Source organism: Manacus candei, unplaced genomic scaffold (assembly GCF_025592945.1).
Source record: "Manacus candei isolate 608988 ecotype Guabito, Panama unplaced genomic scaffold, ASM2559294v1 h1tg000238l, whole genome shotgun sequence".
Taxonomy (NCBI): domain Eukaryota; kingdom Metazoa; phylum Chordata; class Aves; order Passeriformes; family Pipridae; genus Manacus; species Manacus candei.
Window position 1 is genome coordinate 243,704 of NW_026138286.1, and position 24,836 is coordinate 268,539.

The 24,836-nt window shown below is 44.9% G+C and overlaps 1 protein-coding gene and 2 long non-coding RNA genes across 3 annotated transcripts in view; 1 reads left to right on the forward strand and 2 right to left on the reverse strand.

Annotated features, from left to right (window-relative positions):
- LOC127464581 (uncharacterized) overlaps positions 1–24,836 on the forward strand; it is a 113,464-nt gene that overhangs the window by 4,312 nt on the left and 84,316 nt on the right. The window lies entirely within an intron of this gene.
- Positions 987–5,419, reverse strand: LOC127464584 (uncharacterized). The gene is made up of 3 exons (XR_007901454.1): positions 5,265–5,419; positions 1,909–1,946; positions 987–1,325 (listed from the first exon to the last, which is right to left on the reverse strand). It is a non-coding gene; the product is annotated as an uncharacterized LOC127464584 (long non-coding RNA).
- Positions 23,843–24,836, reverse strand: part of LOC127464586 (uncharacterized) — a 31,527-nt gene continuing 30,533 nt past the window's right edge. The window contains exon 2 of the long non-coding RNA XR_007901457.1: positions 23,843–24,118. This is a non-coding gene — a long non-coding RNA (uncharacterized LOC127464586). The remainder of the gene's footprint in view (positions 24,119–24,836) is intronic.

Sequence of the window (24,836 nt, forward strand, 5' to 3'; positions counted from 1 at the left end):
AGTGGTTGAGAAGGGAGAGGAGGGGCTGGTGTTTGGGCCAAGTCCAGCAGGTGATGTCTTTTGTGTCTGGCAGTCCTTGGTCAGCTCCACGACCATCCAGCTGTCAGTGTTCATGACATACCCATCAGCCCTTCTCTTCTTGGCTCCTACACTTGCCAACCCTAAGCTGCTCCTAAGTTCTCTTACTGTCAGTTCATAAAAAGGTCTTGTCAAGTGTTACTGATTTAGAAACTAAACCCTGACATCTTTGTCTTTGCCAAAGATGTGTGTGAAAGGGCAGTGCTGGTGCAAAGCAGTGTTGAGCTTCACATTGGGTGACTTGGCAGCTTCCTCTGCATCACCCATGCACCCTGGGTTCTTTGAAAAGTACTTTTCACTCCAAATGTGACACCACATTAGCCTGTAGGACATCCTGTCCCCAAATGGATAACTGTAAATATTAATAATTAAAAAGTGCCCCCCTCCATTATTCAAGAAAAGCTTGTATCTCTGTACTAAAAACATCCAAGGGTCACGTCCCCCAGTTTTCTATCTGGCACATGGGTAGGGCTGCACTCTGGGGGTGTGGGGCTTTGGTTCTTTGGTTGCCAGGGGCCACTGTGAGTCACTGAGCCGGGGTGGGGACAATGGGCAGGGCTGGCTGGGACAGGCTGTGGCACCTGTGACATAAAAGGGAAGTGTCCCCGTGGGGAGGCTCTGCAGGGCCCATCAGGGGATGCTGCCCAGTGCAGCCTGTGCTGTGGGGAGCACGCACACAGGGAGAGGCTGGGCCGGACGAGGGCCAGGGCAGCAAGGCCGCCCCAGGGAGTGGGTTCTGCCCCTGCCTGCAGGGCCCAGCCCCTGGCAGGAGTGCCTTGGGCAGGGCCCGGTGCTGCTGCTGGGGCAGGGGGTGAGGCCTTGCCGCCTGCCAGCTGTCTGGGCCCCTGTCCTTGCTGCGCCACATCCCCGAGGCTCCATCCCCGCTCCCCCAGCGCCAGCTCCCTCCTTCCCAGCCCCAACCAAGCCCTTCTCTGTGTCCTCCTGCAGACCATGGCTTTCACAACATTCCTTTTGGTGCTTGTGCAAAGCATCATCCAGTCCCTGCAGGCAGTCGGGGAGGGGCTGCCCAAGACTCAGTGAGCTTGGAGGTCTTTTCCAAGCTGAAGGACTCTTGGATTCTGTGATTGTGTGCTGGATTCAGCTGGGTCCGTGTTAGCAGCATTAGTTTGCTCCCAAAGTTTCCTCGCTGTCAGCTCTTGTGGCCTAAGGCTTGAGCTCCTTTAACTCCTTGTGCTGAGCTACTGATGGGAAAGGAGAGGCCTCTGCGAGCAGATTCCTGGTGTTCCCTGTAGAACAGTGAGGGAGAAGGTGTAGTCAAGTGGGAAGAGGAGTACTGTTTGTGTGTGGCCTCCTATGTGGCCTTGGCGCCTTTGAGGGGCTTGAAGGAGAAAAGAGCTTTGTTAAAGTGAGAAGTGAAATAGTGTGTTGGCTGTTCTCTCTGCAGGGAGAAGCTGTCGGTGGGGGAGGGGTCACAGAGTGGGGGAGAGGCCGTAAAGTGGGGGAGGGGTCACAGAGTGGGAGAGGGGTCACAGAATGGGGGAGGGGTCACAGAGTGGGGGAGGAGCCACAGAGTGTGGGAGGGGCCATAAAGTGGGGGAAGGGTCTGAGAGTGGGGGAGGGGCCATAAAGTGGATGAGGGGTCATAGAGTGGGGGAGGGGTCAGAGAGTGGGGGAGGGGCCATGAAGTGGGAGAGGGGTCACAGAGTGGGGTAGGGGCTACAGAATGGGGTAGGGGCCACAGAATGGGGAAGGGACCATAAAGTGTGGGAGGGGCCACGGGGTGGGGGAGGGGTGACAGCCTGGACTCGGGGGGTCAGGGCAGTGACCTCGGGGAGGGGGAGGGGTCAGGGCATGGGGTAGGGGTCTCACCTGATCCCGGGGCTATCGAGGCCATGGCGGGGCCGAACCTGTTGGGGACACCCAAGTTTTTCCCAAATTTCCCCTCATTTTTCCCAGTTTTTCATCCATTTCTCCCAAATTTCCCACTCTTTCCCCAATTTTCCCCCCATTTCCCCCATTTTTCCCAAATTTCCCCATTTTTCTCAATTTTTCCCCATTTTTTTTCCAAATTCCTTCCATTGTTCCCAAATTTCCCCCATTTTTTCCCATTTTCCCCAAATTTCCCCCCATTTTTCCCAACTTTCCCCAATTTTTCATCCAATTTTACCCAAATTCCCCTTTTTTTTTCTCAATTCCCCCCATTTTCCCCAAATTCCGCCATTTTTTCCCAATTTTTTTCCTATATTTCCCCTAATTTTTCCCAATTATCCCCCATTTTTCCTGATTTTTCACCCCTTTTCCCCAAATTTCTTACTTTTTTCCCAGTTTTCCCTCCATTTCCCCTCAAAATCCCCCATTTCCCCAAATTTCTGACTTTTTCCCCAAAATTTCCCCCATTTTTCCACATTTTCCCGGATTTTCCCCCAGTTTTCCTAAATTTCCCCCCATTTTTCCCCATTTTTATCAATTTTCCCCAAATTTCCCACTTTTTTCTCAAATTTTCCCCCATTTTTCCCAATTTTTCATTCGTGTTCACCAAATTTCCCACTTTTTTCCCCAATTTTTCCCCATTTTCCCCAAAATTCCTGGTTTTTTCCCCCCATTTTTTCCCACTGGGGAAATTTGGGAAATTTGGAAAACTGGGGACCCAAAAATCCAAGAAAATGTGGGGAAATGGGGGAAAAATGTGGGGGAAATCTGGAGAAAAATCTGGGAAAATGTGGGAAAAATGGGGGGAAAATCAGGAAAATGGTGAAAAATCTGGGAAAATGTGGGCAAATGGGGAAATTGCGGAAAATTCTGGGAAAAATGTGAGAAAAATCCAGGGAACTGGGGAAAAATGGGGGAAAATGTGGGAAATTCTGGGGAAAATGGGGGAAAATATGGGAAAATATGGAAAAATGAGGAAAAAAAGGGGGGAAATGGGGAAAAATGTGTGAAAATCTGGGAAAATGGGGGAAAAATGGGGGGAAATCTGGGAAAATGGGGGGAAATCGAGAAAAAATCCGGGGAAATGGGGAAAAAATTGGGAAAAAAATGGGAAAATGGGGAAAAATTGGGAAAAACCCTGGGAAATTCTGGGGAAAATGGGAGAAAATCTGGGAAAAATGTGGAAAAAATGGGGGGGAAAGGGGAAAAAATGGGAAAAATCTGGGAAAATAGGGAAAAAATGGGGGGAAAATGGGGAATATTCTGGGAAAATCTGGAAATCTGGGGAAAAAAATCTGAGAAAAATGGGGAAAAATCTGGGAAAAATGGGGGAAAATGAGGAAAAATCTGGGAAAATGTGGAAAAAATGTGGGAAAAATCATGGAAAATGGGGGGAAATTGGGAAAAAATCCGGGGAAATGTGGGAAAAAAAGGGGGGAAATCTGGGAAAATGGGGAAAATAATTGGGAAAAAATCTGGGAAAAAATGGGAAAAATGAGGAAAAATCTGGGGAAATAGGGAGAAAATCTGGGAAAATGTGGGAAAAAATTTGGGAAAATGTGGGAAAATGGGGAAAAATCCGAGAAAATGGGGGTGAAATGGGGAAAAATCTGGGGAAAATGGGGAAAATGGGGAAAAATCTGGGAAAATGTGAAAAAATTGGGAAAAACTGTGGGAAAATGGGGGAAATGAGGAGAAATCCGTGAAAATGGAGGAAAATGAGGAAAAACGTGTGAAAATGGGAAAAAATGGGAAAAAATCTGGAAAAATGGGGAAAATCGGGAAAAATCAAGAAAAATGGGGGAAAATCTGGGAAAATGTGGGAAAATCTGAAGAAAATCTGGAGAAAAATCTGAGAAAATGTGGGAAAAATGGGAAAAAATGTGGGAAAAATCTGGGAAAATGTGGGAAATTCTGGGAAAAGTGGAGGACAAATCTGGGAAAAATCCGGGAAAATGGGGAAAAAATAGGGAAAAATCTGGGAAAATCTGGGAGAAATCTGGGAAAATGGGGACAAACTGGGGGGGAAATGCTGGAAATTCTGGGGAAAATGGGGGGAAATGGAGAAAAATGGGAAAAAATCCCAGAAAATGAGGAAAAATGGGGAAAGATTTAAAAAAATGGGAAAAAATCTGGGGAAAATCTGGGAAAAATAGGGAAAAATCTGGGAAAATCTGGGAAAAATGAGGAAAAATCCGGGAAAATGTGGAAAAAATGGGAGAAAATCCAGGAAATGGGGAAAAATGGGGAAAGATAAAAAAAATTTTGGAGAAATGGGGAAAATATGGGAAATTCTGGGAAAAATCCAGGAAAATGGGGGAAGAAATCTGGGTAAATCTGGGAAAAATGTGAGAAAAAATCGGGGAAAATGTGGAAAAAATGGGAAAAAAAATCTGGGAAAATCTGGAGAAAAATGTGTGAAAATCTGGGAAAATGTGGAAAAAATGGGGAAAAAATGGGGAAAAATCTGGGAAAATGGGGGGGAAATCTGGGAAAATCTGGACAAAATGGGGAAAAATCTGGGAAAATGGGGGAAAAATGGGAAAAAATCTGGGAAAATGTAGGAAAATTGGGAAAAATCTGGAAAATGGGGGGGAAATGGGGAAAAATTCAGGAAAATGTGGAAAAATGGGGGAAAATCTGGGAAAAATGGGGAAAATGAGGGGAAATGTGGAAAAATGGGGGGAAATGTGGAAAAACTGGGTTAAACTGGGAGGAACTGGGAGAAACTGGGCCAGAGGGAAAGGGATGTTGCCATGGAAATGTGAGCCAGCCCCTCCCCCACCCGGCCCAGGGCCCACGGCGGGGGGGAACTGGGTTAAACTGGGACATACTGGGAGGCACTGGGGGGGACACAGGGAGTTACTGGGAGCTACTGGAAGCTACTGGGGGGGGTCACTGGGGTTACTGGGATGGACACTGGGGTTACTGGGAGCTACTGGGGGGCTTACTGGGAGTTACTGGGAGCTACTGGGGTGGACACTGGGGTTACTGGGAGTTACTGGGGTGGACACTAGGATTACTGGGAGTTACTGGGAGCTACTGGGATAGACACTGGGGTTACTGGGAGCTACTAGGAGCTACTGGGGGGGTCACTGGGGTTACTGGGGGGGTCACTGGAGATACCGGAGGCATTACTGGGGTTACTGGGAGCTACTGGGAGCCACTGGGAGCGGCCCATCCCCCTCCCTCCCCAAGGTCACCCCAAGGACACGGAGGGGGGAGAGGGGGGGAAGCCCTGCCCCCTCCCAGTCCCTCCCAGTCCCTCCCAGTTCCCTCCCAGTCCCTCCCAGTACCTGAACTGGTCACACTGGGAGCGGCTCCAGGTCCCCCCTCCAGTTTGGGCCCCCGGGGCTATTTTTGGGACCCGGTGACATCACTGGGGGGGAGGGGCCTCGAGGGGGCGGCCCCTCCCCTCTCCCTTCCCAGTACAGACCAGTAAGGGACCAGTAACGGCCCCAGTGGGGGGGGGAGGGGAAGGAGGGACCCCGAGGTGGGGGGAGGGGCAGGAGGGTCCTGAGGGTTGGGGAGGGGCAGGGAGGGACCCCGAAAGTGAAGGAGGGGCCCTGAGGGTCCCTGAGGGTGGGGGAAGGGTAGGAAGTTCCCCGAGGGTGGGGGAGGGGCAGGAGAGTCTCTGAGGTTGGGGGAGGGGTCCTGAGGGCCCCTGAAGGTGGGGGAGAGGCAGGGAGGGCTCCTGAGAGTGGGGGAGGGGTAGCAGGTTCACTGGGGGGAGGGGAAGGAAGAAACCCTGAGGGTGGGGGAGGGACAGGAGGGACCCTGAGGGTTGGGGAGGTGCAGGAAGGGGGGGAGGGGCTTTGGGGGGGCCCTTAAAGGTGGGGGGAGGGGCTGAAAGTGGGTCCATCATTGGGAGGGGACACGCCCACCCAAAACCCAGTAAGTCCCAGTTGAGCTCCCAGTTCAGGGAGGGGGAGAGGATGCAAAAGACACGCCCACTTGCAGAGGCTATGGCCACCTTGGGATGGGACACGCCCACCAGGGAGAGACCACGCCCACCTAAAGAAGGGACACGCCCACCCGCAAACCACTAAGTCCCAGCTGAGTTCTGCCTTAACTGGTCCTTACTGGTCCCACCACCCCATTCCGCGTTCCAGTGACCCGTACTGGTCCATACTGGTTTATACTGGTCTATACCGGTCTATACCAGTCCATACTGGTCTATACTGGTTTATACTGGTCTGTACTGGTCTGACCTTGACGGAGATGATGAAGCGCCCCCAACCCCATTAACTGGTCCTTACTGATCCCACCACCCCATTCCCTGTTTCAGTGACCCGTACTGGTTTATATCGGTTTATACTGCTCTACCCTGGTTTATACTGGTCTATACTGGTCCATACTGGTTTGTACCGGTCTGTACTGGTCTGACCTTGATGGAGATGTTGAAGTGCCCCCAACCCCCTTAACTGGTCCTTCCTGGTCCCACCACCCTGCTCCCCATTCCATTGACCCATACTGGGTCGTGGTGGCAAGAACGCCAGCAGGAGCCAGGTGGGGTCTTCCTGCCGTTGGATGAGTGCTCTGGGAGGTCAGGGCTGCTCACAGATCCAGATCACAGCAGCACATTTCCAAGAGCACTGTCAAATGTGAAGGACAAAGCACAATTATTAGGAAGGAATGGAGCTTTTCTCAGTCAGTGTTTCCAGTTTCCTACTCCTGAGGAATCTGGGGGTTGAGAAATGGAAAAGAAACTCTCATGTTGGACAAGTCACTGAGACTCCTGAGCTGTAACTTGGAATGCACAAGTGCTTCTGTAAGCAACTTCCTAAAGTGCTTTCGGTCTCTGCTCTGCTTTTGACAGAAGCAGCATCACTTCTGCTGGACCCATCTGTTTTTTCTTTATCTGCCCTTTTCCACCTGCCTGAGGTTTCTCTCAGGTCAAAGTGAGAGCACAGACATTTGGATGGAGTGCTGACAGGGAAGTCATGAATGGATTTCTGATGTTGAATCTACTGTTTTGAAATCAGAAAATGTAGTGCTGAAGTCATCGTTAGCCTTTGAGAGGGAAACAGGAGAAAAATCGGATAAACTTGTTGCTAAAAATGAGCTGCTTCAAACTGAGGTTGACCACCTTCAAAGTCTTGTTGCGCCAGAGTGCAGAGACAAAACTGTTGCTAAAAAAACAGGCTCCTGGTTTGGTCAGGCAACTTGATAAACCAGTGTCTTACCCTGGCATTGAGACTTGGGAAACCACAGAGAACCCTGATTCTAAGTCTCAGGAGAGAAAGAAACAAGGAGAATTTGAAGTTCAACTGATGTTTCTAGAGTCTCCCAGCTTTCCTCACATTAATGAAAATAGACTGAGTGATCCCTGTGATAATGAACAAAGGGAAGATTATTCTTTACCTCCCTCAATTTCCTTTGTACCTGATACTGAATCCACTAAAAAACCTTGGACTCAAAAAGAGAACCTGACCCAGAAAACAACTCAATTCATTCAAGTGGTTAAAGAGCAGAAGCATTATGGCGATAAACCTGGACAAATTAAAAGCCAACCAGTGAAATCCTATCAATATATCACATACCTTGGGATTCCACTTTGTTCTCATCAACAGTTAATACAATTTCCAATGGATATGGGGACAAAATGTTCGCAGCAAAATGCCAAAGATGGGATTAAAACCCAGACGAAAAAGAATTAAAATCACTGGAGAAAAAGAAGAAACCAGTCTTCAACCAAGAGCTTCACCCTGTTACTGTTTTGTTGATATTACCTTTTTGCTTTTTATTCTAATAATCATATTGTGTGTTAAAATTTGGATGATTATAAAACAGTCAGCTCACTGATTACCCCCATCAATACTAGACAATGCCCGCAGTATACACCCGTCCCAGCCCCTCCAGGAGCCCTCAAATCCCATCCTGGTCCCACAGGACACTCCCAACTTCCCCTCAAACACTCCGAGGCCCCCAGATTGACTCCCAGATCCAGAAAACTCTTACTGCCTGCCCATGGAGTGCCCAGTGTGGCCCACCAACTGCACCACAAAGCCAAAGCTTCCAGGCTTTCTTTCCTGGGAATTAGGGCTGTTCTTTCTTATTTTCAGCCATGCCTCCCAACTGATAGCCCAACTCCCAAACTGCTCGCATGCCTGTTGATACAGAATTGTTAAAATAAACCTTGCCAGTATATGTTTTCAGACACCGATTATTTAGTGTCGTTTCACTTTAATCCACCCCAAGGGAATTATTAATAAAAACCTGAGTTACCCCCTCTCCCCTTTTCCTGGGGCGGGTTGTAACACCAATCAGCACTGACTCCGCCCAGTAGGCATAGCAAAGGAAGTTTCCTTTTGGTTTAGGGTTTAGTGTTAGGGTTAGGGTTAGGGTTAGGGTTAGGGTTTACGGTTAGGGTTAGGGTTAGGGTTAGGGTTAGGGTTAGGTTTTGAGTTAGGGTTAGGGTTAGAAAGGGTTAGGGTTAGGAAATTTAGGGTTAGAGTTAGAGTTAGCAAAAGTTAGGGTTAGGGTTAGGGTTAGGTTTTCGGTTAGCAAAAGACAGGGTTACTGTTAGGGTTAGGGTTAGGGTTAGGGGTATGGGTAAGGGTTAGGGTTAGGAAGAATTTGTCTCAGTGCGCGATCTAACAATCGCGGTTTTAGCCCATTCTGGACACGCAGCGGTGCCCAATAAGCCCCTCTCAGGCTATAAGCCCGATTCATTGCCCACCGCTGTCAGAATCTTGTGCTTTCTCTCTTGGGTCTCTGCTTTTGCTGTTGCTGTTCAGTTGCGTGTCTGTCAGAATACCCACCTATGTACTCTACTTCTATAGAGCACTGTCCCCTAACCCCAACATTAAAAGAGAGACTGGAAGCTATGCGCAAACCCTGTTCCCTAACCCTAACCAAGAGACTGCAAGCTATGCGCAAACCTTTTTCCCTAACCCTAACCTTAAAAGTGAGAATGCAAGCTATGCACAAACCCTTTTCCCTAACCCTAACCCTAAAAACGAGACTGCAAGTTATGCGCAAACCCTCTTCCCTAACCCTAACCTTAAAAAAGAGACTGCAAACTATGCGCAAACCCTGTTACCTAACCCTAACCTTAAAAAAGAGACTGCAAGCTATAGGCAAACCCTTTTCTCTGAACCTAACCTTAAAAAAGAGACTGCAAGCTATGCGCAAACCCGATTCCATGACCCTAATCCTAAAAAAGCGAATGCTTTAGGGTTCGGGTTAGGGTTAAGGTTAGGGTTAGGGTAGGGGTTAGGGGTTAGGGTTGGGGTTAGGGTTAGGGTTAGTCAGAATCTGTCTCAATGCGCGATCTAACTATCGCGGGTTTACCCCATTCCAGGAACGCAGTGGTGCCCAGTAAACCCCTCTCGGGCTATAAACCCGATTCAGTGCCCACCACTGTCAGAATCTTTTGCTTTTTCTCTTGCGTCTCTGCTTTTGCTGTTGCTGTTCTGTTGCGTGTCTGGCAGAATACCCACCGCCGTCCGGTATGTACTCTGCTTCTATAGAGCACTGGCCCCGCCCACTGGGTGGAGTCAAGAGGTGGAGTCCGTGTTGATTGTTCTGCGTCACTGGCTCCGCCTACTGGGCGGAGTCAGTGCTGATTGGTGTTACAACCCGCCCCAGGAAAAGGGGAGAGGGGGTAACTCAGGTTTTTATTAATAATTCCCTTGGGGTGGATTAAAGTGAAACGACACTAAATAATCGGTGTCTGAAAACATATACTGGCAAGGTTTATTTTAACAATTCTGTATCAACAGGCATGCGAGCAGTTTGGGTGCTGTCATACCCCAATGTGACACAGAGATAACCTTTGGGGGGGGAAAGAAAATGCATAGGGGAGAGAAAGGCAGGATAAGAGCAAGGGAGAGTAAGAGAAAGAAAAGCTGAGAGTGGACAGATGTATATAGTCACCGCCCACAGGGTCCAGCAATGCTTCCATGTCTGTCAGTTGAAGTGGTGGCCTTGATCTGCCGGGGGTGAAGGAGGGAAGTCCCCATACTCCAAGAAGTTATGAGTTATAGCCATGATTAGTGTCACGGACCATGCCTCGAGCCTCCAACATCTTGAGGGTTGCAGTCTCTCTTCTAAGGTTAGGGAACAGGCTTTGGGCATAGCTTGCAGTTACTGTGTGGACCAATTGTCAGAGACTGAAATGGTTAATGATTTATGCATTCTAGGAGACTTTTCAGGCTTTTGACTTGCATGATACCTCTGATGAGCAGTCGGGCCCCTCCCTCCCTCCAGTGCTGACGGTGTGAAGCCCTGAAAAGGCAAGAGCTGAGCTTACAGGCTTTTGACTGTTGATATATCTGATGAGGAATCAGGCCCCTCCCTCCCTCTGCTATGAGATGTTAGGGTTAGGGTTAGGGTTAAGGTTAGCAAGGGTTAGGGTTTAGGTTGTAGGGTTTACAGTTTGGGGTTTAAGGTAGCGTTAAACCATCATTTTCTGGGTATAGGCCCGCTAGCTTAATTAGCTGACCTTACTAGAAAATAATATAGAGGGAGTATAGAGGATTTTGATTCCTTTAGTGTAGGTTCGATTCCTACTTTTCTAAAATTAGGAAATGAGAGGATTGGTATACCTCTATGTTTACTTTATCATAGTAACCCTTTTGGATTCAGGCACATTTCCTTGAGTGTCTTAGGTAGGGGGGTAGGCCTGCATAGGAGATAGGAAGGCTGGTATGCCATAGGCATATGTTAGGGGTAAGAAGTTTTTTCAAAGCAAATGTATGAGTTGATCATATCGGAATGGAGGGTAAGAGGCGCGGATTCATAAGAATCCTGCGGAAAGGAGGAGGGTTTTTGTAGCTAAAGTAGGGGGAATGAGTTCTTGAGGGAGATTAAGTGAGCTGGGGTTTAGGAATAGAATGGTTGTGAGTGCATTTATTAGTATAATATTAGCATATTCGGCAAGAAAAACCAAGGCGAATGGCCCTGCAGCATATTCTACGTTGAACCCTGAGACTAGTTCAGATTCTCCTTCTGTCAGGTCAAATGGAGGGCGGTTTGTTTCGGCAAGAGTGGAGATATATCATATTATTGCTAAGGACCAGGAGGAGAAAATGAGGTAGAGAGGTTCTTGAGTTGTAGCTAGGGTATTGAGGGTGTAGTTACCACTAAGGATAATTACGGATAGGAGAATAATGACCCGGGTAACTTCGTAAGAGATAGTTTGTGCGACTGCTCGGAGGGCGCCGATTAAGGCATATTTTGAGTTAGAGGCTCACCCTGATCATAGAATTGAGTAGACTGCCAAGCTAGATAGAGCTAGAAGGAAGAGTATGCCAAGGTTTAGGTCAGTAAGGGGAAAGGGTAGGGGAAGTGGTGTTCAGATTGTAATTGCTAGGAGAAGGGCTAAGATAGGAGTAGATATAAATAAGTAAGGGGATGAAGTTGATGGACGAATTGGTTCTTTAATGAATAGCTTTACTCCATCTGCTATAGGTTGTAAGAGACCAAATGGTCCTACAATATTAGACCCTTTTCGGGCTTGCATATAACTTAGAATCTTACGTTCAACTAGGGTAAGAAATGCTACGGCGATGAGGATGGAGAGAGTATAGGATATTGATATAATAAAGTAAGTGAGGGTTAAGTGAATTGTCATGTGGTTTGTGTTGGAGCTAGGGAGAGGATTTGAACCTCTGGGTAAAGGGCTTAAGCCTTCTGCATTTGCCAAGCTCTGCCACGCTAGCGGTCCTTTTCTAGGAGGGGGTTATGGTGGAGCTCTTAGTAATTTAGTTGGGTTCATTACTGGGTGCGAAGGCGTGCTTGTGGCATAGGCCTTACTTCTTCGATCCTTTCGTACTAGAAGGAGTTGTAACATAGATAGAAACCGACCTGGATTACTCTGGTCTGAACTCAGATCACGTAGGACGGTTAATCGTTGAACAAACGAACCCTTGGTAGCGGTTGCACCACTAGGATGTCCTGATCCAACATCGAGGTCGTAAACCTTGTCGATGTGGGCTCTTGAAGGAGATTGCGCTGTTATCCCTGGGGTAGCTAGGTTCATTAATCAATTATATTGGGTCTGGTTACTATTAGCACGTTGATGGGTAGTTCTTGGTTAAGATGGATTGTCTGATATTTGGAGGTTAAGTTTGTCTCCAAGGTCGCCCCAACCAAAAAATGCACACCAGCAAAATCCCGGTGGAGTAGGCCCTGTGGGTGAGTATTGTTTATGGGAGTGGTAGCAGATTTCAAAGTTCCACAGGGTCTTCTTGTCTTATGGGGTTATTCCTGCTTTTGCACGGGAAGATCAATTTCACTGATTATCTGTAGGAGACAGCTAAGACCTCGTTAAGCCATTCATACAAGTGCCGATTTATGGGACAATTGATTGCGCTACCTTTGCACGGTTAGGATACCGCGGCCGTTGAACGAATTGTCACTGGGCAGGCTTCACCTTTAATACTTGGTTTGCTAAAGGCTATGTTTTTGGTAAACAGTCGGGCCTTGGATTTGCCTAGTTCCTTTTACAGATTTTAATCGTCTTTGGGGGTGCTCCATAGGTGGGTTAACAGAGTTTTGGGTATAAGGTCTTGTTAAGGTTAAAAAATATCCTGTGGATTGTTAATAATGTTGTAATGTAAGCTTGCACCATAGAGGGGATCCCTAGTTACTTATTTTAGCATAAATTCTCTTATTTAATATAAGTTGGCCTATTGGGGAAGAGGGAGTCATGAGGAAGTTTAGATTTTTTTAGGTGAGGAGCTTTGACGCATTCTTTAATGGTGGCTGCTTGAAGGCCCACAATTAAGCCGTAATTAAATTTATCCGCTAGGGGAGAGTGTATTCTTTTTTAAAGGAGCTGTACCTCCTTTAAATAGCCCTTAATTCGCTTCATGTGGGTTGAGTGTAGTCCTGGGAGGTGAATTAAGAGGGAACTAAGATTCATTTCATAGGCAACCAGCTATCACCCAGCTCGATTGGCTTTTCGCCACTACTAACGAGTCTTCCCACTCTTTTGCAACAGAGACGGGTTTGCTCAGTAGATAGCTGCTCGTAAGTAGCTCGCTTGGGTTTCGGGGAAGTAAGCTTAAATTGGCGTTTTGCTTGGGTAGTTCTCGCTAAATCATGATGCAAAAGGTACAAGGGTTGGTCTTTGCTATTTATTGCTTGGGTTGTCATTACTATTTCATCCTTCCCTTGCGGTACATGATCTCTATTGCGTCTTGAGTTTACCTTTCTATCGCCTAGACTAGGTTGAGTGAGAGAATGTTTTGATTTAATGGGTAGTATTAACTTAGTTTCTATGTAATCTGGTAGAAGAGCTAGAGTTAGGCTTCAAGACGATCTGATATGGAACAGATATCTTTCAGGTGTAAGCTGAATGCTTTAGTTATAGCTACGTCTTGGTAGACTAAGTGCACCTTCCGGTACACTTACCTTGTTACGACCTGCCTCATCTCTAGCTTAGGGGTTTATTATAAATAAAATTAATCCTAGCTTGTGAGGAGGATGACGGGCGGTATGTACGTGCTTCAGAGCCAGCTTAAAGGAGGCATTATTATCCTGCTTTACTGCTAAATCCGCCTTTTAGGAGTGATTTCACACTCCTTGTCGTGAGGTATTCTATGCTAGAAAATGTAGCCCATTTCTACCATCTCATGAGCTATACCTTGACCTGTCTTATTAGTGGGATGTTGCTGTTGTGCCCACTGTTAAACCCTCAGTTTAGGGGTGGGCTGACGACGGCGGTATATAGACTGATTTGGCAAGGGATGGTTGGGTGTATCGTGGGTTCTCGGTTATAGAACAGGTTCCTCTAGGTGGGTTTGGAGCACCGCCAAGTCCTTAGAGTTTTAAGCGTTTGTGCTCGTAGTTCTCAGGCGGATGCTTAAGTGGTGAAAGCATCGGGATTTAGGGCCAGGCATAGTGGGGTATCTAATCCCAGTTTGTGTCCTGGCTTTCGTGGAGTTTTGTTGATCATGAAGCTAAGATCATTTCTATGGGTGTATTGGATGCATCTTGTGCTTATAACAGCTTGGTTACATTTCAGTCTTAGTTGAAGTGATAATGAAAAACCACTCTTTACGCCGTATAAAGTTAATTTGGGTTTCTTGTGTGACCGCGGTGGCTGGCACAAGATTTACCAACCCTGGTAAGTTGCTTTAACTAAGTCAAGTTTACACTTATTGCTTAATATTAATTACTGCTGAAAACCCATGGGGGTGTGGCTAGGCAAGGCGTTTTGGGCTACAATTGGAGTGGTGTGCCTGATGCCTGCTCCTGCTGTCTTTTTAAGGTGCTGAGGGCATTTTCACTGGGATGCGGATACTTGCATGTATATATTTGGCAAGAACTAACTGTAAGGTTAGGACTAAGTCTTTTTTGTCCTTGGGTATGTGTAATAGCCGTCTTAACATCTTCAGTGTTATGCTTTATTGTAAGCTACAAGGACTAAGGCTGTTATAGGCATAGTGATTATTATTTGTGCTTCTTTTAGTTGTAGTAATAGTTGATATTGATTTAGGATTTGTTTAGTGGTTGGAGAAGTAGTTCTAGTGGATAACAAGAATGTGTTGTTGAGAAGTTAGAAGAGTAGAAAGGGGCAGGATTGTAGTGTTGTGGGCGGGTTTGTTAAGGTTTATGTTCTTGTAGTTGAAATTACAACGATGGTTTTTCAGGCCAAAGGTCTTGGATAGAGGCCAAGCAGGAATTGTTATGACGTACTTTATACTATTTTTAAGTGTTAGTTTTATTTTGGGAGGACTAGCAGTTGCTTCCAATCCTTCTCCATACTATGCAGTAGTGGGGTTAGTGTTGGCGTCTATTGTAGGGTGTGGATGGTTAATGAGTTTGGGGGTGTCTTTTGTATCACTAGTGTTATTTCTGGTATATTTAGGTGGGATGTTAGTGGTTTTTGTGTATTCGGTTTCATTGGCAGCAGATCCATTTCCTGAGACCTGAGGGGACTGGCAGGTTGTTGGGTATGGTGCTGGGTTAGTTTTAGTGTTGGGGGGTGGGGTGTTTATTATAGGGCTATCTGAGTTAGAGTGGTTGGGGATAAACACAGTGGATAGTGGGGGTGTTTTATCTATTCGGTTGGATTTTGAGGGAGCGGCTATGTTTTATTCTTGGGGGGTGGGACAATTTTTAATTGCGGGCTCGGTCTGTTGCTGATGTTGTTTGTTGTGCTAGAACTTGTACGAGGGTTGTCTCGTGGGGCAATTAGGGCGGTTTAAGGAGGTGTGGTTCAGAGAATAGTTTAATGAAAATGCCAGCTTTGGGAGTTGGTGATAAAGGTTTGATTCCTTTTTTTCTGAAGGGTTGGAAAAAAGTTTGGGACCAACTGTTAAAGGTGTATGTGGGTGGAATATTAGTTAGAGTAGTGGGGGTGATTAATTGGGGAGGTAAGAGGGTGAAAGGAAATGATGGGGTAGATTAAAGTGTAAACAAACAAATGAACAAATGAATGATGAAAGGAAATGATGGGATAGATTAAAGTGTAAACAAACAAATGAACAAATGAATGATGAAAGGAAATGATGGGATAGATTAAAGTGTAAACAAACAAATGAACAAATGAATGATGAAAGGAAATGATGGGGTAGATTAAAGTGTAAACAAACAAATGAACAAATGAATGATGAAAGGAAATGATGGGGTAGATTAAAGTGTAAACAAACAAATGAACAAATGAATGATGAAAGGAAATGATGGGGTAGATTAAAGTGTGTTAAAAAAATTTAACAAATTGATGATGCAAATGTCTGAATTGGAAAATTAGGGGAATGGAAAGTTTGTAAAATTTGAAATTTTTGTTAAAAAATTTAAAAACAAAAATTAATGATGAATAGAGGGAAAGTCCCTAGATCATTGCAAAAAATGACAAAATTTTTGTCATTTTTTGTGAAATTGACGACAAAAAATATGTCTGGCGTGCATTAATTAAATTACAACTTGATGAGAGACGTAATGGAAAAACCAAGCCAACAGCACGTGACAGTGCATCAGTGCAACCATATGAGACCGAGTAACACTTGAAACCATATCATTAATTTTCACACGAAAGTGAGAAAACCGCTCGCCGACCATAAGGGGTACATGTCAACCATATATGGGAGCCCCCTGGCGGAGCATTCTGAAGGGCTTATTGAGATCTACCCAAAAAAAAAAACCAAAAGTTTAGAAGAGAGAAAATGCCGCGATCACGAGGTCCAGGTTGGCCGAACATCCCCAACCATTAGTAACGGAGCGCAAGTTTAGGAAAATTAAGCAAGTTATGGCCCTGACCGAGGAACCAGAGGCGACAAAGAGCAAGTTATGAGAGTGGGTTATTGGTGGAAAGGGAAAGAATACACCTGAAGCTGGACATGATAAACATTACTAGCGCCGGGTTGCTGGTTTCTCGTGAGGAGTACGACTAATAAGTAACCCAGCACTTCTTGGTTGGTACATAGAGCAAGGTTAAGTGGTGAGTGGTCCATGGACCATGGATTTTAGGTTCTGTGACGTTCCTCGTATTGAGAAGGATTTTATGCGAAAATTAGCAGCCTTAGGTTTTAGTTCGTTTGGCGGGATTATTCCTAGAACATGACATGTTATGTCCTTGTGTGGGAATGTGCCTAGATCTGTGAATGACAAGTTTTGGATTGTATGGGAGATAGTATGGAAATTTGGATGGTTTTTGCAATAATAGTATGTCAGATTTTCCTACATGCATGTTATGTCTAATGTGGTGGAGGATGCTATGCAAAGTAATACATACTGTAGGGTATGGGGGGAGGGGGGGGCCCTCCCCTTGATGTACGTGTTGATTGGAAAGTTGGGGGGTGCTTGGATATTTTTTGGAAAACTCTAAGAAGGGGGCGGCCTTCAGTCTTTGGTTTACAAGACCAACGTTTTTTATAAACTATTAGAGTGGTTAGAGGTTGAGTATCTTATTTTCTAGGAGACTAGTAATGGGGAATAAGATGAGAATGATTGTGAAGTAGGTAGTTGAGGCGAGTTGTCCAATGATAATAAATGGATGTTCTACTGGTTGGCTACCGATTCATGTAAGGATTAAAAAATTTGTTACTAGGATTCAGAATAGAAGTTGGGAGAGAGGTCAGAAGGTTATAGTTCGTTGCTTTGATATGTGGAGGAATGGGGCTAGAAATAGAATTAAGACGGAGGCGGCTAGGGCTAGGACTCCTCCTAATTTGTTGGGGATTGATCGTAGGATGGCATATGCAAATAGGAAGTACTACTCAGGTTTAATGTGGGGAGGTGTTACTAATGGGTTTGCAGGTGTAAAATTTTCTGGATCTCCTAAGAGGTTGGGTGAGAATATGGCAAGTGTTATTAGAGGAATGAGGAGGAACAAAAGGCCTAGAATATCTTTTATTGAGAAATAGGGGTGGAATGGGATTTTGTCGCAGTCTGAATAAATACCTAGGGGGTTGTTTGAGCCTGTTTTGTGTAAGAAAGTTAAGTGGATGAGGGTGAGACCTGCAATTAAGAATGGGAGGAGGAAGTGGAGGGCAAAGAACCGGGTAAGTGTAGGGTTGTCAACTGAGAATCCTCCTCAAGCTCATTCTACAAGTGTTTGGCCAATGTAAGGAATTGCTGAGAATAGGTTAGTAATTACTGTAGCGCCTCAGAATGATATTTGACCTCATGGGAGGACATATCCTACGAAGGCAGTTGCTATTTGAGTTAAGAGGAGAATAACTCCTGTGTTTCAGGTTTCTTTATATAGGTAGGAACCATAGTAGAATCCTCGTCCAATGTGTAGGTAAATGCATATGAAGAAGAAGGAGGCGCCGTTTGCATGGAGGTTTCGGATTAGTCAGCCGAATTGAACATTTCGGCATGTATGGGCGACGGACGTGAATGCCAGGGTGATATCCGCTGTATAATGTATTGCTAGTAGGAGGCCAGTGGTGATTTGGATTGTTAGACAGATGCCAAGAAGAGATCCAAAGTTTCATCAGGCGGAAATGTTTGGTGGTGTTGGGAGGTCAATTAAAGAATTGTTGATTATTTTTAGAAGGGGGTGATGTTTTCGTAAGTTAGGGGCCATTAATTCTTAGTTCTGTGTAAATAAGATTATAATTAAGATAGATAGAGCGAAGGATCCTAGATAGGTTTTGATTAGTCCAGAGTGTAGAGTAGTTGAGATTTTGGATACTTTGAGTTGAAGGGTCGCTAGTCCTTCTGGGCCTATTTTTTTATATCAGGATAGGTCGATTAAATGGGATGCAATGTTCTGGCCGTTGTTTAGGAGTTTAGTAGAGCTGAGGCGGTGTATAAGGGGGTTAAAATATCCTAGAGTGCTGGAGAAGTTTATAGTGGTATTTTGTTTGGGGGCAGAGAAGGTATGTGTGAGTTTTGATAGTTCTAATGCCAGAATGATGCCTAATGTTGTAATAATGATAGCAGTGGTTTTTGTGACCAGTGGTATGGTTATAGGAGGGGTTTTTGTAGGGGAGATATAAGAGGTAATTAATAGACCAGCTATAATACTTCCGAGAGCGAGACGAGTAATTGGGTTTGTGACTGCTGGGTTGTTTTCATTGATGGGAGTAATGGAGGGAATCCGGGTGTAGTCAGTTTGTACTAGTAGGGCTATAGGTAGGCTGTAAGTTGCAGTAAAAGCTGTAGCTACGAGGGTTAGGAGGAGTGCTCAGGTGTTTAGATAGGAGGTGTTAAGACTTTGGATAATGAGATCTTTTGAGTAAAACCCTGCTAAAAATGGTGTTCCTATGAGAGCTAAATTTCCGATTGTCAGGCATGAGGTAGTTGTAGGGAGTAGTTTCTGTAATCCTCCTATTTTTCGAATGTCTTGTTCACCGTTAAGGCTGTGAATGATAGACCCAGAGCAAAGGAAGAGTATGGCTTTAAAGAATGCATGCGTAGAGATGTGTAGGAAGGCTAGTTGAGGTAGATTTAGGCCAATAGTGACTATTATTAGTCCTAGTTGGCTGGATGTAGAGAAAGCAATAATTTTTTTGATGTCGTTTTGGGTAAGAGCGCATGTAGCAGCAAATAGGGTGGATAGGGCACCTATACAAAGGCACATAGTTAGGGCAATTTGGTTGTTACATAATATGTGGTGAGTGCGAATAAGTAGAAAGATTCTGGCAACTACTATTGTGCTGGAATGGAGTAGGGCAGATACAGGGGTTGGCCCTTCTATAGCTGCTGGGAGTCATGGATGCAGGCCAAATTGGGCGGATTTACCTGTGGCGGCTAGGATGAGCCCTAAGAGAGGGACAAGGGATATTTGGTTTGGGGAGGATTGCTGTTGAATTTCTCAAGTGTTTATTGAGGATGCTAGTCATGCTATGCAGAGGATTAGTCCAATATCCCCAATACGGTTGTAAAGTACGGCTTGAAGTGCAGCGGTGTTGGCTTCTGCTCGACCGTGTCACCATCCAATCAGGAGGAAGGATATAATTCCGACTCCCTCTCAGCCGATAAATAAGAGGAATATGTTATTAGCGATGATTAAGGTGAGTATTGCAATGAGAAAGATTAGAAGGTAAAGAGAAAATTTTGTGGTGTGGGGTTCTGAGGCTATATATCATGTTGTAAATTGAAGAATAGATCATGTTACGAATAGTGCAATAGGAAAAAACGTTAAGGAGTATTGGTCTATTTTAAGGTTAAAAGGGATTTTGAAGTTCGCAATAAATTTTCATTCTCAATAGAAAGTGGTATTTTCCATCTTTAAGTAGATGGAGAGGATTATGGGAATTAAACTAACTATGAAGGAAGTTTTAACAGTGTGTATGATGGTTGTTGGAGAGTTTAGGTAGTTTTTGGATAGGAGGGGGAGTAGGATGGGTATAGAGAGGGTAGCCAGGGTCAAGAATATAGAGGTGTTGAGGATTAATGGGAAGTCCATTACTTTTACTTGGACTTGCACCAAGATGAATGGCTCCTAAGACCAGTGGATTGCTATTATCCTTTAAAAGTAAGGGGGCTGAGGTCTTAGGCTCAGATGCAAGAGTTAGCAGTTCTTGTTGGTTAAACCTCCCCTCGGCAGGCAAGAAGAGTTTAACTTCTATTTTTAGGATCACAGTCTAATGTTTGGTTTAAAACTATGCTTGCATGTGGGAATTCCTGAGATTAGCTCTGGTTTTAGGATGAGGAGGAGGGAGGGTAGGATATGAAGTGTTATAAGGAGATGTTCTCGTGTATTTGAATTTTGGGTGGTTGTAATATAGGTTGGAGTTGGACCTCGTTGGGTTATAAGGAGTATGTAGAGGGTATAGGCTGCAGTTAGTAGAGTTGCGGCTCCGGTTAGGATAATGGTGAAGGTGGATCAGTTGAAGAGTGCAATTATGAGAGTTAATTCAGCTATCAGGTTAGTGGTAGGAGGAAGGACTATGTTTGTTAGGTTGGCTAGGAGCCATCAGATTCCTGTTAGAGGTAAAAGGGGTTGTAGGCCTCGTGTTAGAAGGAGAGTACGACTATGTATGCGTTCATAGTTTGTATTAGCTAGGCAAAATAGTATGGAAGAGGTGAGTCATTAGGATTATGGCCCCTGAAAAGGATCAGTGGGTTTGGATTATTGTTGCGGCAATGACTAGACCTATGTGGCTTACTGAGGAGTAGGCGATTAATGACTTAAGGTCGATATGGCATAGGCAGATGGAGCTTGTCATTAGTGCCCCTCATAAGGCTAGGGTTAAAAATGGGTAGTAGAGGTAGTCTAATAGGGAGTTTGTAATTATTGAGGTACGCATAATGCCGTATCCCCCAAGTTGAGGAGGAGCGCAGCTAGGAGTATGGATCCTGCGATTGGTGCCTCTACGTGGGCTTTTGGGAGTCATAGGTGTAGTCCGTAAAGGGGAGCTTTCACTATGAAAGCGAGCAAAAGGGCTAGACTTGATATGAGGCCTGTTCAGGAGTTTGTAAGAGATGAGTGTGAAAGTTTTATTATAGTGATGTGTATAGTTCCTGTTTGGGTGTGAAGATAGAGGATCACTACTACTAGGGGAAGAGAACTAATTAGTGTATAAAATAAGAGGTAGATGCCAGCACTTAAACGTTCTGGTTGGCTACCCCATTGTGTGATTAGAATTAGGGTAGGGATTAGGGTAGCTTCGAATGCGATATAAAATAATATCAGTTCTAAGGCTGAGAAGGCCAAGATAATGAATGGTTGGGTGAGGATTATGGTTATGGTAAAAATATATTTTCGTGTGGGAGGTTCTTGTTGAAGGTGATTTTGGCTTGCCAGGATTATAAGAGGTAGAAGTCAACAAGATAGAACTAATAAGGGGGATGAAATTTGATCAGTTCCAAGTCATGGTGATAGGTTTTTGCTAGGGTAATAGGTTGAAGGAAGTCATTGTAAGCTAGCGGTTGCAATTAAGAGGCTGTGCGAGGTGACATTGAGTCATAGGAATTTTGGAGGAGATAGGAGGGTCATGGGGAGTAATATGACTGTGGGGAGAATTATTTTTAACATTGTGGAAGGTTTAGATTGTGTAAATGATCCGATCCGTGAGTTCGGGTGGAAACTACTAGGACTGCTAGACTGGCGCCTGCTTCACAGGCTGAGAATGCTAACATAAGAATGGGCATTAAGGTGGGGGATGTTGTTTGGGTTTGAATAGGTCATATGGAGAGGGCAATGTATATTGATAGTATTATACTTTCTAAGCATAGCAGGGCAGAAATTAGGTGTATTCGGTGAAAGGCTAGTCCTAGACTACTTAGGGTGAAGGCAGAGTAGAAGCTTAAATGCAGAAAGGTCATTGAGAAAGTCACGGGGTAGGACTGTGGTTTGTTGAGCCGAAATCAACTGTCTTTGCTAGACTAACTTTCTGAAGTTATTCTGCTCATTCTAAGCCCCCTTGAATTCATTCATAAATTAGCCCTAGTGTGAGGAGGAGAATGACTGTGGAGGTTCATGTTAAGGTAGTGAGGGGGGAGAGGAGTTGAGTAGCCCATGGGAGGGGCAGTAGGAGGGCAATTTCTAGGTCGAACAAGAGGAATAAGATTGCGACAAGGAAGAATCGGATTGAAAATGGGAGACGGGCAGAGCCCAGTGGGTCAAAGCCACATTCGTATGGGGATAATTTTTCTGAATCTGGATTTATTTGAGCTAATCAAAGGTTTAGTGAAGTTAAGATAATACATAGTGATAGAGAAATTGTGAATATAAAGAGGATGATGTTAATTGCCTTTCTCTGGTTTTGATCCAGATTTTAGAGATTGGAAGTCAATTGTAATTAATATACTAGAAGGGCAAGATCCTCATCAATGGATTGTTATGTAGAGGAACAGTCAGATAATGTCAACAAAATGTCAGTATCAGGCCGCTGCTTCAAAGCCAAAGTGGTGGTTGGATGTGAAGTGGAATTTTACGAGGCGGAGGAGGCAAATCAAGAGGAAGGAGGATCCAATGATTACATGGAGACCATGAAATCCTGTGGCGACGAAAAAGGTTGATCCATAGACTCCGTTGGCAATTGAGAATGGAGCTTCATAATATTCTAGTGCTTGAAGTGCTGTAAAGTAGAATCCTAATAGGACGGTTATAAGTAGGGCTTGGGTAGCTTGGTTCCGATTGCCCTCTGTAATGCTGTGATGTGCTCATGTGACAGTGACTCCTGAGGCTAGGAGGATAGCAGTGTTTAGTAGGGGGACTTCTATTGGATTGAGAGGTTTGATTCCTATAGGAGGTCATTGTCCTCCGAGTTCTGGAGTGGGGACTAAGCTGGAGTGGAAGAATGCTCAGAAGAATCCTAGGAAGAAGAATGCTTCGGATGTAATAAATAAAATTATTCCGTAACGTAAGCCCTTTTGGACTGTAGGGGTATGGTGGCCTTGGAATGTGCTTTCTCGTACGATGTCACGTCATCATTGGAGTATCACTAGGATTATAGAGAGTAGGCCTAGGAGTAAGAGTTGGATAGAGTTGTGGTGAAATCATATGGCTAACCCAGAGGTAGTGAGGCGGGCGTCTGCTGCTCCAAAAATGGGTCAAGGGCTTGGGTCTACTATGTGAAATGAGTGGGCTTGGTGTGTCATTAAGGGTTAAATGTTTTCTTGTAAGTAAAGGCTTAGAAGAAGTACAAAGACATACGCTTGGATTATTGCCACGGCCACTTCTAGAATTGTTAAGAGGAGTAGAATTGTTATAGTTAGAAGGGACACGGTAGGTATAATGGGAAGGAGGACGGTAGTGGCTGTTGAAATGAGTTGGATGAGTAAGTGTCCTGCTGTGAGGTTGGCTGTGAGGCGAACTCCTAAGGCTAAAGGGCGAATGAGAAGGCTTGTTGTTTCAATTATGATGAGGGCAGGAATTAGAGGTGTTGGGGTGCCTTCTGGTAGGAGGTGTCCAAGGGAAGCTGAAGGTTGGTTTCGTAGGCCTGTTAGCAGGGTGGCAAGTCATAGAGGGAAGGCGAGGGCTAGGTTTATTGATAGTTGGGTAGTAGGTGTGAATGTGTAAGGTAGGAGGCCTAATAGGTTAATTGTTAGAAGTATAATTATGAGTGATGATAGGATTAGGGCTCATTTATGGCCTTTTTTGTTTAATGGGGTTATTAGTTGTTTTGTGATTAAATGGAGAAATCAGAGTTGAAGAGTTGAAAGATGATTTGTAACTCATCGATTGCCAGGAGAAGGAAGTAATAGGGTTGGGAATAACAGCGAGATGAGGATAAGGGGGATTCCGAGGAGGGTTGGGCTTATGAATTGATCAAAGAAGCTTAGGTTCATGGTCAGTTTCAGGAATGGGTTTTTATAGTGGGTAGTGTTTTGTTGGAGGGTGAGTTAGTTGGGGTAAATAGTAAGAGTTTAGGTTGAAGGATAAGAGAAAAAGTGAATCATGAAGTTAGTATGATAAAAAGTCAAGGTGCAGGGTTTAGTTGGGGCATGTCATTAAGGAGGGTGAATAATCCTCTTTCTCTAGCTTAAAAGGCTAGTGCTGGTTCATAGCTTCTTAATGATTAGGATGTTAGAAGTGAAGATCAGTTTTCGAAGTGTGTTAGAGGGGCTGATTCTACTACGATAGGTATGAAGCTGTGGTTGGCTCCACAGATTTCTGAGCACTGACCGTAGAAGATTCCAGGACGGGTTGTGATAAAGGAAGTTTGGTTCAGTCGTCCTGGAATTGCATCGGTTTTTACACCAAGGCTAGGAACAGCTCAGGAGTGGAGAACGTCATCAGCTGTAACAATAATTCGAATCGGGGATTCTATTGGAATGACGATGCAGTTATCAACTTCTAGGAGGCGGAAATGACCGAGTGGTAGATCCATAGTTGGTAGTATGTAAGAGTCAAAAGATAAATCTTTAAAGTCTGTATATTCGTAGGATCAGTATCATTGGGGGCCAATAGCTTTGAGGGTGAGGTCAGGTTCATCGATTTCGTCTATCATGTAGAGGATTTGAAGGGATGGGAGGGCTAGTATAATTAGGACAATGGCAGGTAAGATTGTTCAGACAAGTTCTACTTCTTGTGCGTCGACGGTGTTGGAGGATAGTTTTTCTATAAGTATAAGAGCTAGTAAATACAGGACTAGGCTACAAATGGCTAGTGCGACTATTAGGGCGTGGTCGTGAAATTCAATAAGTTCTTCTATAATAGGGGATGAAGCGTCTTGAAAACCAAATTGAGAGTGGTTGGCCATGGAGTTGGGATGGGAGGTGCTGGGTTTTCACCTGTGATTTAGTCTTGACAAGACTATGTAATGATTTTACTAACAACCCATAAGAAAGAAGCATGAGTGGTTTGATGCGGTTGGCTTGAAACCAGCTTATGAGGGTTTGATTCCTTCCTTTCTTGTACTTGGACAAAAGCTGGTTCTTCAAAGGTATGGTAGGAAGGAGGGCAGCCGTGAATTCATTCAATGTTTGTGGAGGTAAGTTCTGGTTGCACTACGTTCCGTTTGGATGCGAAGGCTTCTCAGATAATGAACATTAGTATAATTACAGCTACT